The following is a 16,599-nucleotide window of genomic DNA, read 5'->3' on the forward strand; positions in this document are numbered from 1 at the left end:
GAACATCCTATTAACTGGGAAGAGAGCAGGGATGTCTGATTGCCTATTAAGAAATAGCACTGAGGTCTCTAAACCCCGTTGGCAAAGTCATTCCAGTATCTGAAGAGACAAAGGGAGGGAAAAGAAAGTCTTTAGATAGGAACTACTTTCCATTTTGTCTTCTTTTTCCAGAGAATGCAAGAGAGTAAGATGAAGCAGATTCACTAAATTCCCCAAAACCAAAACGATACTCCATGAGGACCAAATGGTACAGCATTTGAATTATTCTTTAGCCACAAATTAGCACCTTTTAAGAGCTTCATGTTTTTGAGCCACTGATTTTTGATAAAGCCTGATTGGCAAATGTGAGAACAGATGTAGGTGTGCCAGATGGTTTTTCCAGACTTACTCAGGTTTAACTGCCAGACTTTGGGCCAACTAAAGCTGAGAAAATTAAAGAAATAATTTATTCTCTTTCTCCTGACTCTGGGGACCGTTCCCTCTGTGCCCCCCAGTTCCTGTACTGGTGTTGCGCTGACATCCATTTGGGAGAGAATCACTTATTCAACTTCCTGAAATACACCGAAAGAGGGAAAACAGCAAATAGTTTCAAAAAATGAAAAGATGCTGAAAAATAGTAAAAATACCAATGATCAGTTATCCAAGATTTTATGAGAAAACGCTTGATTCCTTTGAGCCAAACAGTGTTTACAGTTGCAGCAACGAAAATTCTAATTTTGTGCTCTAATGAACACAAAACAATCCATACTCAACCTTGGCAAAACTTATAATGACTGTGTAATTGAAGTGACTTTGTCATATTAAAATATTTCATAAAATTACAGGAAACTGCCAAGAAGTAAGAATACAGACTGGGAAGCCTTGGATATGTGATACAATAGCCACACCGTCCCCCTGTTTTGTAAGTAGAATGAATTGATTTACAGAATTAAAGAACACCATTCATACTTAACACCAGCTTACCAAGCCATACGATGTGAGATGCTTTTGAGAAGGATCCACATGATGTTGTCATTTTATTCTAAGCATTAAATATCAAGTCATAATTTACTTTTGTTGATATCTCCAATATACTTAAAATGCTATTAAATTCTTCCTCAGTAGACATTTGGAATGTAAAAAAGGGAAGGCTTTCCCATTTTCCTGGTGACATTCCTTGGTCAGAGTCAACTCGTAGGTCTCACCCACCATGGAGGCTCTGGGGAATCCCAGACTCCAGCATGGTTGTAAGAAAAATTGAAATCACAGTGATTCATGGACGTAAACGCACAGATTTGGAGAGAACCTTGATTCCACCCTGGTTCAGAGGCTTTTGGATAGATTTGAGGCCTAATTCCCAATCCCATTCTCTTGGGGCTCTTGAATTTAGAATTGGAAATATCCACTTCTGTACTGAGCAAAGGTTTTTGTCTTGTGTCCCATAGGCAAAGTCCAAATACTGGCTCAAGGGCTGCCTTTTAAACTAAGAGGCAGTGTCTATACAAGTCAAGTGAGGTTAAAAAAATGTGTAAATGGGACCCAGAATAGCCAAAGCAATCTTGGAAAAGAAGAGAGTTGGAGGAATCACACTTTCTAATTTCAAATCTTACTACAAAAGCTATAGTTATCAAGACAGTGTGGTATTAAAATAAGGATAGATACATAGATCAGTGGAACAGAAATAAGAGCCCAGCCATAAACTCTCACACTTAGGATCAACTGATTTTTGACAAAGGTCTCAAGACAATTCAATAGGGAAAGAATAATAGTCTTTTCAGCAAATGATGCTGGGACAACTGGATTTCTACATGCAAAATAATGAAGTTGGACCTTCACCTTGGACCATACATAAAAATCAGCTCAAAATGGATCAAAAACCTAAAAATAAGACCTAAGAACTAAAACTCTTGGAAGGAATCATAGGTGCAGACCTTCATGATATGACAACTAAAGCACAAGGAACAAAAGAAAAACAACAGAGACACTGGATTTCATCAAAATCAGAGACTGTTGTGCCTTGAAGTACATCATCGAGAAAGTTAAAAGAACAACCCACAGAATAGGAGAAAATTTTTGCAGATCATATGTCTGATAAGGGACTTGTAGCTGGAATGTATAAAGAATTATTACAAATAAATAATAAAAAGACACAGGACCTGAACAGATATTTCTCCAAAGATATAAAGTTGGCCAATAAGCATGTGAAAAGATGCTTAACATCATTAGGTAAATGCAAATCAAAACCACAGTGAGTTCTCACTTCACACCTGCTAGGATGGCAATAATCAAAAGACAGATAATAACCAGTGTGGGTGATGCTGTCAAACAAATAGGAGGCCTCATATACCACTGGTGAGAATGTGAATGGAGCAGCCAGTCTAGAACAGTCTGGCAGGTTCTCAAAAGGCTGAACACAAAGTCACCATATGACCCAGCAACTCCACCCCTAAGTATATACCTAAAAGCGCTGAACAACATATGTTCACACAAAAACTTGTGCACCCATGTTCACAGCAGCATTGTTCACAATACCCAAAAGGTGAAAACAACCTAAATGTCCATCAGTTGACGAATGGACAAACATGATGTGGTCTAGCCATAAGATGCAATAGTTATTACTCAGCCATAAAGAGAAGTTAAGTACTGATTCATGCCACAACCTGGATGAGTTTTGAATCTGTTATGCTAAGTAAGGGAAGCTGGACACTGAAGACCACACTTCTGTGGAATGCCCAGAAGAGACAAATCCACAGATACAGAGTGGTAGGGGCTGTGTAGAGGGAAGAATGGGGAGTGATGGCTCAATGAGCTCAGCGTTTCCTTCTGGGGTGATGGAAATGTTCTAAAGTTGATTGTGGTGACTGTTGCACAAATCTGTGAATATGCTCAAACCCACTGAACTGTACACCTTAAATCAGCAAACTGTATGTTATGTGAATCATATCTCAAGATAGCTATTTTTAAAAATTGTGCTATCATCTCCAAAACCCCACTTTATATGTCTACATTTAGAAAGTTTTAAGAGAGGGATAGACATCACAGGGGATGCTGTATTCGTATTTAGCTAATTCATTAGACCATAATTCCAATTTTCCAGCTCACATTACCTGCCTCCATTGTGGCTGTGGCTTGAGGACTCTCTTCTCAGGACCACTGTCTGCTGATTCGGACTAGTGCCCCTTGATGGCCCCCTCGGCAGGCTGGTGAACCTCCCAGGTTCTGCCTCAGGGGCTCCATACACCAACAGTAAGTTGGCTTAAGAGACTTCTGTTTCTGGCTCAGGGGGCTGCCCTCAAATGAGAATGACTTTGCTTAACCCACTGATGAGTTGACATCATTAATGCAACCCAGCTTTACTTACCGCAGCATATCTCAAAGTAGATTCTGAGATCCCACAGACAAAAGCCTTCTAGGTCAAATGAGCTTGGGAAGCACTGCAGAAAACTACATATCCCCCTCGTAGAGATGCATAATGTACATTAGAATATTAAGGGTTCAAAGTCCACTTAGAAGAAAACTTTTTTAACCCCACATTTCCCATATTTATTTGGCCTTTCTTCACCATACACCCCCATCCATGTACATATGCCTGTTTTGTCTCCTGAATAGCACCTATTAACATCCTTCAGGACACTCTCCATGGACCACACTTTGAGAAAAGCTAACTTAGCCCATCCAATTAGCTGAAGGAAGAGAGAATCGTGACCTTGAAGCTAAATCTTAAAAAAAATGAACATGGAGGCACAACACTCAAATCCCTAGAATAACGATTCTTGACCTTTTCCACATCTTGATCCACATAGGAAAGGACTAGAATAGTATGGTTTGCAGTCAGGAGACTCCAGGGCTCCTAGACCCTGCCACCCCAAGCTTTACAAGGATCAGTATATCTGCATTTCTGTCATCTATGCCCCTACGAAGTTGCAGGGAAATTCTGCTCTGGACAAACTACCACAAAACCAGCCTCATTCAATTCTTCTCATGTTTGAGAGTGAGCAAACTGTGGAGGTGATACCCGACTTCTCTGGACATCGGAGTATTTGTGCAGATGCTACCGCCATGTTTTTCCCATCTCTGTGAGACTGGCTATAGTTTTCTCGAGGTGGGAGGAAGCAGGTAGAGCAAAGGGGTGATCGAACATCAAATTGCTAATTCCAGGAACAGAACCAGATACTTTGAGGAATCCAACTGGGCATGTTTACATCTAAGCACTTGGAACTTTTCCCCCATCTTTACTGAGGTATAATTGACATATAACGTTGTGTAAGTGAAGGTGTACAACATGATGATTTGATAGACTATACTGCAAACGGATACTACAATAAGCTCAGTTAACACATCCATCACCTCACATAGTTACCATTTGTGTGTGTGTGGTGAGAACTTTTAAGATCTAATCTTTTAGCAGCTCAGGTATACAATACGGCATTATTAACCATAGTCGCCGTGCTATGTATTAGGTCCCCAGAACTTATTCATCTTCTAAGTGGAAGTTTGTACCCTTTGACCACCTTCACCCATTTCCCCACGCCCCCTCCCCTGACAAGTACCAATCTATTCTGTTTCTATGAGTTTGGGTTTTATTAGATTTCAAATATATAAGTGAGCTCACACGGTATTTAACTTTGTCTTATTTCACTTAGTATAATTACCTCAAGGTTCATCCATGTTGCTGCAAATGGCAGAACTTCCTTCTGTTTTTTTTTTGTGACTGAATAATATTCCATCATATATCATATTTTCTTTACTCATCTTGGCCGTTCCCATGCCTTGGCTCTCGTGAATAATGCTGCAATGAACACGGGGGTACAGCTATCTCTTTGAGATGGTGATTTCACTTCCTTCAGATACATTCCCAGAAGTGGGATTGCTGGATCGTACGGTAGTTCCATTTTTAACTTTTGGGGGGCCCTCCGTACTGTTTTCCATAGTGGCCACACTGATGTACACTCTCAACAACAGCACACAAGGGTTCCCTTTTCTCCACACCTTTGTTATCTGTTTTTTTTTCTTTTATAAGAGAACACTATGTTATCTGGTCTTTTAAAAAAAAAAAAATTACTGTTATGTTAATCACCATACAGTACATCATTAGTTTTTGATGTAGTGTTCCGTGATTCATTGTTTGCGTATAACACCCAGTGCTCCATGCAGAACGTGCCCTCTTTAATACCCATCACCAGGCTAACCCATCCTCCCACCCCCCTCCCCTCTAGAACCCTCAGTTTGTTTTTCAGAGTCCATCGTCTCTCATGGTTTGTCTCCCCCACCGATTCCCCCCCCTTCATTCTTCCCCTCCTGCTATCTTCTTCTTTTTTTTTTTAACATATATTGTATTATTTGTTTCAGAGGTACAGATCTGTGATTCAACAGTCTTACACAATTCACAGCACTCACCATAGCACATACCCTCCCCAATGTCTATCACCCAGCCACCCCATCCCTCCCACTCCCCACCACTCCAGCAACCCTCAGTTTGTTTCCTGAGATTAAGAATTCCTCATATCAGTGAGGTCGTATGATACATGTCTTTCTCTGATTGACTTATTTCGCTCAGCATAACACCCTCCACTTCCATCCACGTCGTTGCAAATGGCAAGATCTCATTCCTTTGGTCTTTTTTTTTTTTTTATAAGAGAACACTATGGTCTTTTATCTGTTTTTTTGTTTTTTTTTTTTTAAGAGAACACTATGAATGATTCTCATCGTGCTATTTGCACAGGAATCTTGGTTACTCAGAACTTCTAGATGCTTTGCTCCGGTTAGTGAATCGTTGGTGGCTGAGTCATAGAAGAAGGATTAGATTATACCTGGCATTGTTTCTTGTCAAGCGTATTCACTCTCTCCTAATTCCTCAAAAATCATTCTCTCTACATTTGATAGTTCTGTTAACCAAATCAGTTTGATTAACCAGAGCACTTCTTTCCCCAGGTCTGTCAAATATCAAAAGCAGAAATATAACTTTTTTTTTTAAACACGGAGATTTTGTTTTTATCGTTCATTGGCTGCATTATTCTTGTTTGGGGGAATGTGAGGTATATTTATGATTTTTTGCAGCAGTAAAAATTATTTTAAAAATCAGATTTCAGAAGGTTTCACAATATACTTTCACCTGAAAGACAAATCCAATTCGACATGAAGTTTCATTACAAAGAAACTGTTACATGTGATGACACTGGTTATTGAAAATTGAAATGAAGTGAGGGGAAGCTAACACCAACATGTATGAGATTCTGCTTTCTTTGAATGACACAAAGAACTCAATATATCTAATCATCTCTGTTATGCCCACTGGGGAACTGAGCTCCCGTAATATTGCACAAGGTTGCTTGTTGATTGCTGGAAACCCAGGTACTAAGCTATATGCCACTGATATCAGTACTTAAAAAGCTTTGTGTGCCTGTTGGATCATGGGAATCATTTTACTTTCCCTCTCTTGGTTAAAGTAAATAATAGTACTAATCTGGGCACAAAACTCATAAAAGAAGGGTGCCAACCAGTCAGCACAGACCAGCCGTTTGGCTTTTACTCTCAGTGCCTGAATGATTTCAAACTCAGCGGTAGGCATTAGGCACATCATCTCTGATCAAGTTTTCTTGTGCTCTGATGAGTGGCCTAAGCACTGAGACTTTTAACAGGAGCACAACAGGGGGAATTGTCTCTCTCCTGCCTACTGTAGGTTTTGCCTAAGAAACCAGAGGACTACTGCCTCTCAGGGGATGAGCATCCCCTCTGCTCTGTTTCCCTCTCTTGTGCATTCAACTATTCTTTCTGGCTTCCCCCACCCAACTCTTCTGCCTTCATGAATCAAATCCGCTTTCAAGGACCTTTCCTCCAGCCCTTCAGAGTCAATGTCACTCCAGGGTTACCAGAGTCCCCTAAGGTGTGGCTTCTCTATCCGTTTCCTCCTTCCTTTCTTCCATCCTAGAGGCTCAATATATTCCATCTATACTATTCTCAATTTCCACTTAGGGGAGGAGTTCGAGAGCTGGGCTACATTTCTGAATTGGGGTCTTCTGGTTAGTTGTGCTGCACTGTGCCATCAAGATAACTCTGGATTTTTTTTTTTTTTTTAACAGTTAACAAAGTCAACAAGTGGGAAATGATTGATAGATGCACCTACAAAGGTAGCATGACAGCTTCAATATGCAGTATCACCCTTCTCTCTCCTCTTATCGTACCCTCCGTAATTCTGCCCTGTCGTCCACCCAGGATCTTTGAGGACTTAAATCATTACACAAAACGGTTTTCTGGTAAGCATCTGAAGTAAAAACTACAGGGAGTCTGGCCACGACTAATAAAACATTTCATAAGCATGTTAAAAGCTACAACTTCATTACTGACCTGTTACCAGTAAGTCCCCAACACAATTCAAAGTCAATTTCCCTAATATGTCCAGTTATTCTACCCGGCCTGAAGGATTGCTACTGAACGTGCTGCCTGGAGGAACGGAAAGATTGGGATCCGGAACAGTGCGTGCCCCTGGCGCCAGAAATTCTGTCCCATAGAAAGTCTCCTCCAGAGGTGATTTTCCAATAAAATCACCCTCGATTATTGCAAGCACAAGAGCAATCCCCGAGGAGATCAGGCAATTCAATTCTAGGAAATGCCGTATGAGGCAAAATTAACCTTGTAGCAGTGTTATTTCCTAAAACCCGGTCTTGTGTTTTCAGTTTCTTTCATACATATCGATATAAAGTGAGGGAAACTGTTTCAACGCCATCACTGAGATGTGACCAAAGAACGTAATGACAGTACTTACATATTCATGAAATTAACATGAAATGAAGGAAAGCTTGTTTACTTTTACCACTTCTCAGAGTTACTGCCTATACCCTCGTGGCTGGAAATGTCTGTTAATCTGTGTGTCAAGCCTGGCTGAAGGACCAGCAGAGCCAACCAACTCCTGGGATGATCGGTCCGTGGGGAAAGTTACCAAAAGCTTCTTCACGCTGTGCCAGTGAAGCATGGTGGAAGGAGGAAGGGGAGATGGGTGGAGCATGGTGGGAAGGGGAGATCAGGGGCTTCTCAGGCTCCCAGCTCTGAGGAAGAGGGCAAGCGCACTGGCTGCTGTATGTCCCATCCTGCTAATTTCTGAGCATCAGGATGGCCTTTCAAAAATAGGAAATAGCACGTGTTGTCAGCTGTTAGTTTAATAACCTTTCTGTTTCCTTGTCCCATAGTGACAAAAATGTGTCTTCTGTCATTCTTGAAAATGCTTAATGACATCTAATGCAACTGCCCGTGTGTAACCCCAACCCATAGGAAGGCCAACATCTTTACTCCTGTGCCCTACCTTCAAAAGCAAGAGTGGGAAGATACCCTGAGTAGGAAGGTGGGTATAGACCAGAGGAAGGAATCATCCATCATCTGTGCGGTAAAATTCTAGTGCGATAAAGACAGTAAACTGAACTTTAAAATGCCTCACAGTTAAACCAACATGGAATACAGAATATTTTAAAAGAAAGCTTGGTTTCTTTCCAGGAAAAGTTAGTAACTCGTGCGAGGGCTAATAAGGAGTTCAGTAATTGTCCAAAGGGCAGTGCAAAATCAGGCTTACTCTAAGACTAAACTCATACAGAACTCAGATGGCTGAACTTCAAAGCTCCCTGCCCCAGCCCCCAATGCCTGCCATTCAACAAATATTGAGCTCCTACTCTATGCCAGGTACCGTTTGAGGTGCTAGGGTTACAGTAGTGAATACAAAGTTCTCGCTCATGTGGACTTTACATTCTTATGGGAAGTGACCCTCGAAAACACAGAGAGAGAGATGACAGCTAGAGAGATGGATCTGATAGACAGATACAGTATGATAATTGCTAAAGTGGAAAAGAAAAAGGAGGCCAGAGGGGATGGTGAGGGTACATGTGGGAGGAGTTGCTATTTTGCATGGGGTGGTTGTCCAATGCTGTCGTTCTTTGCAACAAAGCCTTTAAAATTCCTCTTGGGGGCATTCATTATCCACAAGAGAAAATCACGATTATTTTGAACCAATAGCCACGTTCATTTCCTTGACTGACCACTTTTTCAACACCCATGGCTCTGAGTCACCATCTTAGATGAGTTTTGCAAAGTTAAAGCCACATTCAAAGATTTAGCACCCATCGCTAAGCACCAGCGGAAGAAGCTCACACGCATGTGACGGCATTCTGCACGTTGATCTCTCAACAGGCTTTGCACAACAGCGTCCTTCCGCCACCGTAGGGGGGCCCTCATTGGGGTGGATTTAAAAACACATAGCATTTTTCTAGTTGCTTCATATATGTAAAGAGATGTTTCTATAGTGCTAGGAAATAGCAGGGTCTCCTGTTTCCTTTAAACATCCTCCCCTACGATCTTGTTTCAATCATGTCAAATCCATTTCTGGAAAGAGGTGGGGTTTAATCTATATCTGAGCAGCGTACATCCATACGTGTAGAGAGTGCATACACACATCTGCACCTACCGATAAAGCAGGTTTGCGAGCGGGTCTAATTTGCTTAGTAAACTCTTGCATCAGGGTGGGAGGTGAGTGAAACTTCCACTTAGCCAGTGTTGATAGTAATCTACATCTCTAGTGAGTGGGAGAGAGATGAATAAGGTGTGTCTAGTGGAGGTGCTATTAGCAGATTCCTGGCAACTCACACTGAAGGGTCTGATGATGCACAGGCAAGGAGTAGGAAGGAGCCCCCTGCCTGCCCTGGGCTTCCATGGAGGTATATAATCATACGCTCCCCGAAGCTGCTAAAAAATAAGCAAAAAGCCACAAGGCTTTTCTGAAATATTTTCCCCAACTACGTGGAACACACATGTGGGAATATGGTCTTGGGAGAAGGATAACAGTCAAATATTAGCGGGTGATGAGGACAGGGAGACAGAAGAAAAGATTTCAGAACTTCTAGAGTTACGGCTGCTCTGCCTGCCCATCACCACCGATTCCATCTTGGATTTAAATTACTATGGATCATGAGGGCATATTGAGGCGCAGAGTATATAAATGTGTGTGTGTGTGTGTATATATAAAAACTGGGTTATAATGATATGTAATCTGCCCCCATATGCTGTAAATTCTACAAATGGAAGCACTTCCCTGTGGGAGAATGGTTTGCCTTTTTTTTTTTTTTCTTTTTTTAATGTTGGCTTTCTAGACAACTGCTGTTGGTTTCGGCAAAAGCTTTAATAAAGCAGAAACTCTTTACTTCCTGTTTCAGTTCCTGGCCAAAGGGAGTCATTTCCATAGTTCTCCGTTCTCCCTCCCACAACTAGTAGTCAGCTAAATAATAACTTATGACCCCAGGCTCTTGACTATGAACATATTTTTTGGGCGATGGAGGGCTGATTTACTGTTCGAAGCCCCATGCGTAGTTACCATGGGGGCATGCCTCATTTCCCTAGAAATCAAAATAGCCCTACTGTGCTTACGTCTATGGCTGATAAAAATACATTCAGAAAGAATTTTTATGTCTATGCAATGAACTCAGAAAATGAAGCTAGAATAATAGTGTTATGTGTCATGCCTAAAATACTAGATGTTTGAATAATGGGAAAGGAACCGTATGAAAGCAAAATGTTTAAAAATGTAAGAAACAATCAAGGGTGGATAAAGCCACAAGGGAACTGCCCGATACTCAGAGGAACCCTATGTGAGCTGAGATTTACATAAAAGTCCACCGAGAAGGATTAGACAGATCTAATCAGGAAGGATTTGATATGTCTATTTCTCTGCAAACAGTTTTAAAAAGGGTGGTTTATAATCCCTCCCTAACTCTAACCTTTACCTTTCTAGAACAAAAGAATCCTTTCGAGCATTTTATTAATTCCATCTACACTGCATTGCTCTCCTCTTAATGTCAGAAGTGGGACCCGAATCTTCCACTGAAAAAAAGTGGCCCCTCTCCTTGGCTGCCTCTACCTACCAGACATTGCTCACAACACAGTCTCTGCTTTCTTCCTGTCAGGCCGTTGGCAAGTGTTTTTCTGCTCTCTTGAATGGCTTCACCTGTACCATTCACCCGGGGACTCCTGCAGCGAGGGCGAGCCCGCTCCAAGCAGGTGCTCTTTCCTCTGTCTGTGCCTCGCGGGATGCAGCACACGCTTTCCTCTGCATTATTCGCAGAGCCCGTCTATTCTGTAGTGCAGTGAGGGGGCCCGTTTCCTTAGGAGGGCATGAGGACCTTCAGGGCAGACCCTGTACCTTACTCACGTCCCCATCAACTGAGCCCAGAACAATTCATGTTTGTCAAAAGAACATATGTGCATGGCTTGCTTGAATTTCTAGCAGATCAGCTATGTGATGCTGAGTTTTCAACAGCCTTCTGAAAGACTGCTGAGTGGTAATGTTAACATAAAATTTGAGCTGTAACTCCTATGTACCGAAAAATGGGTTGGACCGTGTGAATGGATGAAAGAGTTGTCTGTCCTTGTCTAAGCCACACATGCTAAGAAGCACAGAGTTAGAAAGTAAGACAGTACCTTATGAAGTACCAGATAAAGAAGTATTTTATGAATGCTGTTGCTGAAAAAGTAGCTTCACTTCCTTTAAAGTGGTTTGATCCCACGTTTGCTGGCTGGTGTGAGGTCCCTCTGCTTCACCAGTAAATGGGTGCTTGCTACTTCCATTTCATCATAAGAAAAGGCGCTCATGCTTTTGAAAAGATCAGTGATGCTAATGAGACAAGCCAACGTGCTTGGAGTTTTGAAGAAACTCTTCCTTATCGATATAAAGTTACCATAAGTGCAGTTGGCCTAATTGTCCAAGTGCCTGCAAACGCTGGTTCATTACTTCTGAAAACGTTTGATGCCATACCATACGCTAAGAAAACAAACTATTACACAAAGTTAGCTAATATGACTTTAAAAACCAATCACAAGTTTGGAAGTGAACGTGTGCGTCCTAAGAGGTGACGCCGAGAAAGAGGCAGAGGGTCCAAGGTGGAGAGAATTATCTGGCACCTTGGGGTTCTGGGCAGTCTGTTCTCCAGGGCTCAGTTGCCCCGTCTGGGACTGCCTAGACGACGCCACTCCGATTACCGATGAAAAGGGGGATGTCCAAAACTTTGTGCTATGCAGATGACTGCTGGAACCTTCCGCATCCAATTATAGCTACTGGACAACATGTTGCTGTCTTTCCTTCGACTACCCTTAAAATGCCCAGAGCTGATTAGAGACAGCTTAGACTTTTGCTGGCAGCGTGGGGAGCACACGGGGCTGGGTGCCTCACTGTCAGGAAACGAGTGGTCATCATAAATCTCCGAGGGACCTAACCCTAAAATGTCCATTCTCCTCCCTGAGGACTGTCCCTCAGTATAGTCCCAATCCATAAAAATCATTTAGAGTGTGAAACCGTAAAAGAGACACAGGAGATACTTTATCACTTTGGACTTGGGGGATTTCTCTCTTTTCCACGGTTGACTTTCTAATTCAGCTGCTCATTTCAAATATTCTTGTTAGGTATGGGACGTAAGGTATGAGGCCCTAGGTTTCTCAAACTGCCAGGCCCCCATGTGGTCATTGTATTTCCCATGGACCTGAGCATCCAGTTTTGTATTCCATGAAGTGCCGTGCCAGGCAAGGCTGTCCTCTCGGCAAACAGGGGCACTCCGGGAAAAGGATGTGATAGCGCATGCCAAACTGTGGTGCTGGAGCCTTTTATTCCTAAAGGAGACGATCCTGCAGGACTAGTGTTTGGCAGAACACAGTACAGAATCCACTGTCTTCTCAGTCGGAGAAGATGTGGTGATTCCAGTGATATTCTGCACAGCTTCAAGAGCATCACAAGAGATACAGACTCCAACTGCAAAATTACTTTTGGTCGTAAGGGGTCATTTAAATGACTCACCCCAATGTTCTGGGAGCCACGCTGATCTTCTATCTAACATATCTCTTTGAGACTCTAATGATGTGGCTTCTTGGCCCTCATTTCACAAGTACACGAGGCAAAAATGATGGGAAAAGACATTGTGTATGTGTGTGTGTGTGTGCACGTATGTGAATAAACGTGTATTATATATGCGATGTTTATAATGTATGTGCTTGTATGCATCTATATCAAATTTGAACATCAAATATTTCCTAAAATAATTACAAAACAGGCTTTCAAGCTTTGGCTTTTTTTCAAGAGCTGGAAGCACCATACAAATAATGTAGCTGAGGTCTGTAGCGAGGAAGGAACATTTCCCATTTCATACCAGAAGTTAGTCTTAGATTGAGGACTAGATCCCAGGTCTATGGACTCTTTGTTTATGTTTAATAATAGGGCACTCGATGACAATTCACAGTAGCCAGTTAGGGCTCTTCAATGCTATTTGACTCCACCGAGCTCATCGCTTTCATCTGGATAAGCCCTGAGGTCCCTAAGTCACCATTTCTGAGCCTTGGTTTCCAACCTGAGTTTTCTCTGCCTGCCACCTCAGCACCGGTGGCTCGAACCAACAGCCTTTAAAGTCCTGGTGCAAATGTCCCCCCCACCCTTCTCCAAGAGCACTAACTAGAAGCGCTTTCTGTCCTTAGAGCTTCCGTCGTCCTTTGTCTGTTTCCTACTTAACAAACATCTCTATCTTGTATTTAGTTCTTTACAAACTGATTTTATCTCTCGTACTGGACTCTAAACTCCTCGAGGGTAAGACCTGTGTCAGATTTATTTTTAATTCTCTCAGCCTCTATCACAGTTCCCGGAATGCTGTAGCTTCTCAATAAATATTCATTGGATGAATAAATGAATAATGCACAAACACCATGGTCAGGACAATCTTCGTGGCTATTTGTCATTTTCAATCATGAAACCACCGTATCTGTAAGATGGATTGGTTCCTAAATAAAGCTGTAATTTCCTAAGCAGAGTGGATTCTGATCCTGATTTGTGAAAGACAACAACTACGTTGTTTAACGTTGTTAAAGTGTAAAAGCAAGGAAGAATGTTATGCTTGACAACTGTGCTCTCGCTCACTCGCTCTCCCTCTCTCTCTCCCTCCCTCCCTCTTTCTCTCTCTCTCTCTCTCTTTTGGTAACAGATGTCAACCTCGGTTAGATTCAACTCAACTTATTAGTGCATGGCTTTTAGCCAAAAGCAATTCACATTTGCAGAAGTGTACTATCACATATGTCTTAATAACAGAAATGTGTTTTTAAAAAAATGTATGTGATAAGTCACATATGGTAGAAGAAATCTGTACATCTCTCAGGCCTTGTTGTCACAATGAAAGCTTGAAGATAATTGCTGCAGAACATTAACATACAAGTGAAAGTCTCTCGGACACATTAAAGAGCCACAGTTTGAACATACTAATCGAGCTTTGATACCAGCATCTCTTGTCCTGATCACTGATCTTAAGAACATTCCATTTTGATTCTTACCCTCAGAGGTAATATTTAATGTTTCAAGGTAAAATCATTAGTGTATCCAGATACATTATGTGCTTACATTCACTAAGCATATACTTAATTTCTCCTTTATATGGAGTGTAATTAATGTGTACCACAGTCTCCCTATGGTGAAGAAAGTGGCTTACAACCATGAAGGTATTAAAAGTAAATTGAACAAGTGGCTGAGAAATAGGGAAGAGGAGGCAAACCTTTAGAGAGGAAAACAGGCAAACTAAACGGATATTGTGACTCATTTACCATGGCTCTAATGGAAAGTTTGCTCAGCCTGAGTTAGATCTTGGGAAGTAACAGAATTTTAGAACGTGCATATGCCTTTTGCAAGCTATCCATCCACACGCAACTTGGAAGACAAGCAGTAAGGCTCTGGCTCTGTGCTCACTGGTTTCCAAGGCATTGTTGCCCTGTCAATGGATCTCATATCCATAATGACTTCAAAGATAGTAAGTTTAGAGTGGTCTCTTTGCTCTGAATGAGAACTGTGTGGTACATCAGCCCCAGAAAGTCCAGAACACAGGGAAAGGGCTCAGTCAATGTTTCCTCAATGTTTTAAAGGACAAGGGTGTGTGTGGGGGTGATAGTTTAACCCTTACAGTCAGGGAAAAGTGCACCTTTGTGCCTTTTTCTACCTGACCAGCTAGAGCATGGGTCTGCAAAGGTTTTCTGTAATGGGCCAGAGAGTAAATAGTTTCCGTTTTGTGGTTTATACAATCTCTGTCGCAACTAATCTCTGCCACCATGGCACAAAAGGAGCCATAGATAATATGGAAACAAATGAGTATCGCTGTGTGCCAATAGAGCTTTTTTTATAGACACTGAAATTTGAATTTCATGTAATTTTCACATGTCACAAACGATTCTTTTCATTTCTTTTCCCCAACCATTTGCCAAACTCTGCACCAGAGGATGACATCCAATCACACATATGATCATCTGCACCAATCTGTGTTCAGGCTTTAGTTGTAAATGCCTCCAGACCTTGACTTTTCCAGCAAGACTGTACACACTTTCCATTGTATGCTCAATCAAATGTTAATTCTGACATACAAGAGCAAGCCGGTACCTGGTCCGAGGCAGAGCAGCGAGAATGAGCCAGAGCAACGTGGGAGCACTTTACACGTGGCATGACTCAAGAATAGGATAATGGATGACTTGATCAGTTACAACACATGGCCTCCTCCGATCTGACACTCTAGTGTGGGGCCACCAGTCTCATTAAGCCTCCAGGCCAGGTTTCTGGAAGGACTGCTCTCTGGGATGTGTCCAATTTGTTTACCTGTTCATTCATTCAGGAGAACATGTATTTGGGGTCTCAGTGCACCCCATGTAACTGAAATTCTTGGTCAGACATCAGAAACAGAAAGAGGACCACTATACATAAAACTTCAAAAAACTCTGCTTCTGCTTCTGCTCTGCTATCGGGCAGTGTTCACGAACCGTGCTCCGGGATTTCTGTCCCTGAGCTGAGGTCTTGAAGAGGTCTTCCTCTTCAAGTGCCCAGTGGTTGTGGCTGGGCAGGTGGGGTACCTATTGTGAGCCCACATGCAGCGGGACACCCAAATGCACACCGAGAACAGTTCCTTATTCAGTTAGAAGACAGTTCTAAACATCTACTGGTTGATCGCGACTGAGGCTTACTACTGAGCAGATTTTCCAAATCTATTTAAAGGTAAAACGCTCCATATTCTATTACTAATCATTTGGTTCTTCTAGTTTTCCTGTTTTCTCTTTACGATATTCCTTAAAGTGCTAGACATTAGATGGAGTCTGCACTGTGAATTAACCAGAGCTCATAAAAAATATAATTATCTGTAGGGTCGAATCCTCACAAGGAGCAGAGAGAAAACTGGTCCCACTCCAGGCCACTAGAGTCTGATTGCACGTAGCCCCGTATACTACCAATGGGCTGTCCTGTGCATGCCAAGATGGAGCCTGAGCCTTACTTCCTATCAGGACGGCTTGAACTGGGAGATGTTTGTCCCACTGAGGGCCTGGGTTTACACTCCTCCAGCCCTTGCCCCATCCCTTGTGACCTGGGGCACACATCTGCACACCGGAGGACTGGAGGGAAGGGTGCAATCGGACTAGGGGAAAGAAGATCACTAATGGCCCACCCAGGGACCGGCAGTCCTGGCCTTGGCCTCATTAGCACCACCCTCTAATCCCGCCTTCAGGGCACAGACAGAAAAGAAATCAGGCTGCAGAGAAGATTTCAACCCCAATCAAACAACCAGGCAAAAACTCAGCTACCGGAAATACTCC

The 16,599-nt window shown here is 42.3% G+C and overlaps 1 protein-coding gene across 2 annotated transcripts in view; it reads right to left on the bottom strand.

Moving 5' to 3' along the window:
- AFF2 (ALF transcription elongation factor 2) overlaps positions 1–16,599 on the bottom strand; it is a 449,605-nt gene that overhangs the window by 70,218 nt on the left and 362,788 nt on the right. The gene's annotated exons all lie outside the window — the stretch shown is intronic.

This window comes from Halichoerus grypus, chromosome X (genome assembly GCF_964656455.1).
Source record: "Halichoerus grypus chromosome X, mHalGry1.hap1.1, whole genome shotgun sequence".
Lineage (NCBI taxonomy): Eukaryota > Metazoa > Chordata > Mammalia > Carnivora > Phocidae > Halichoerus > Halichoerus grypus.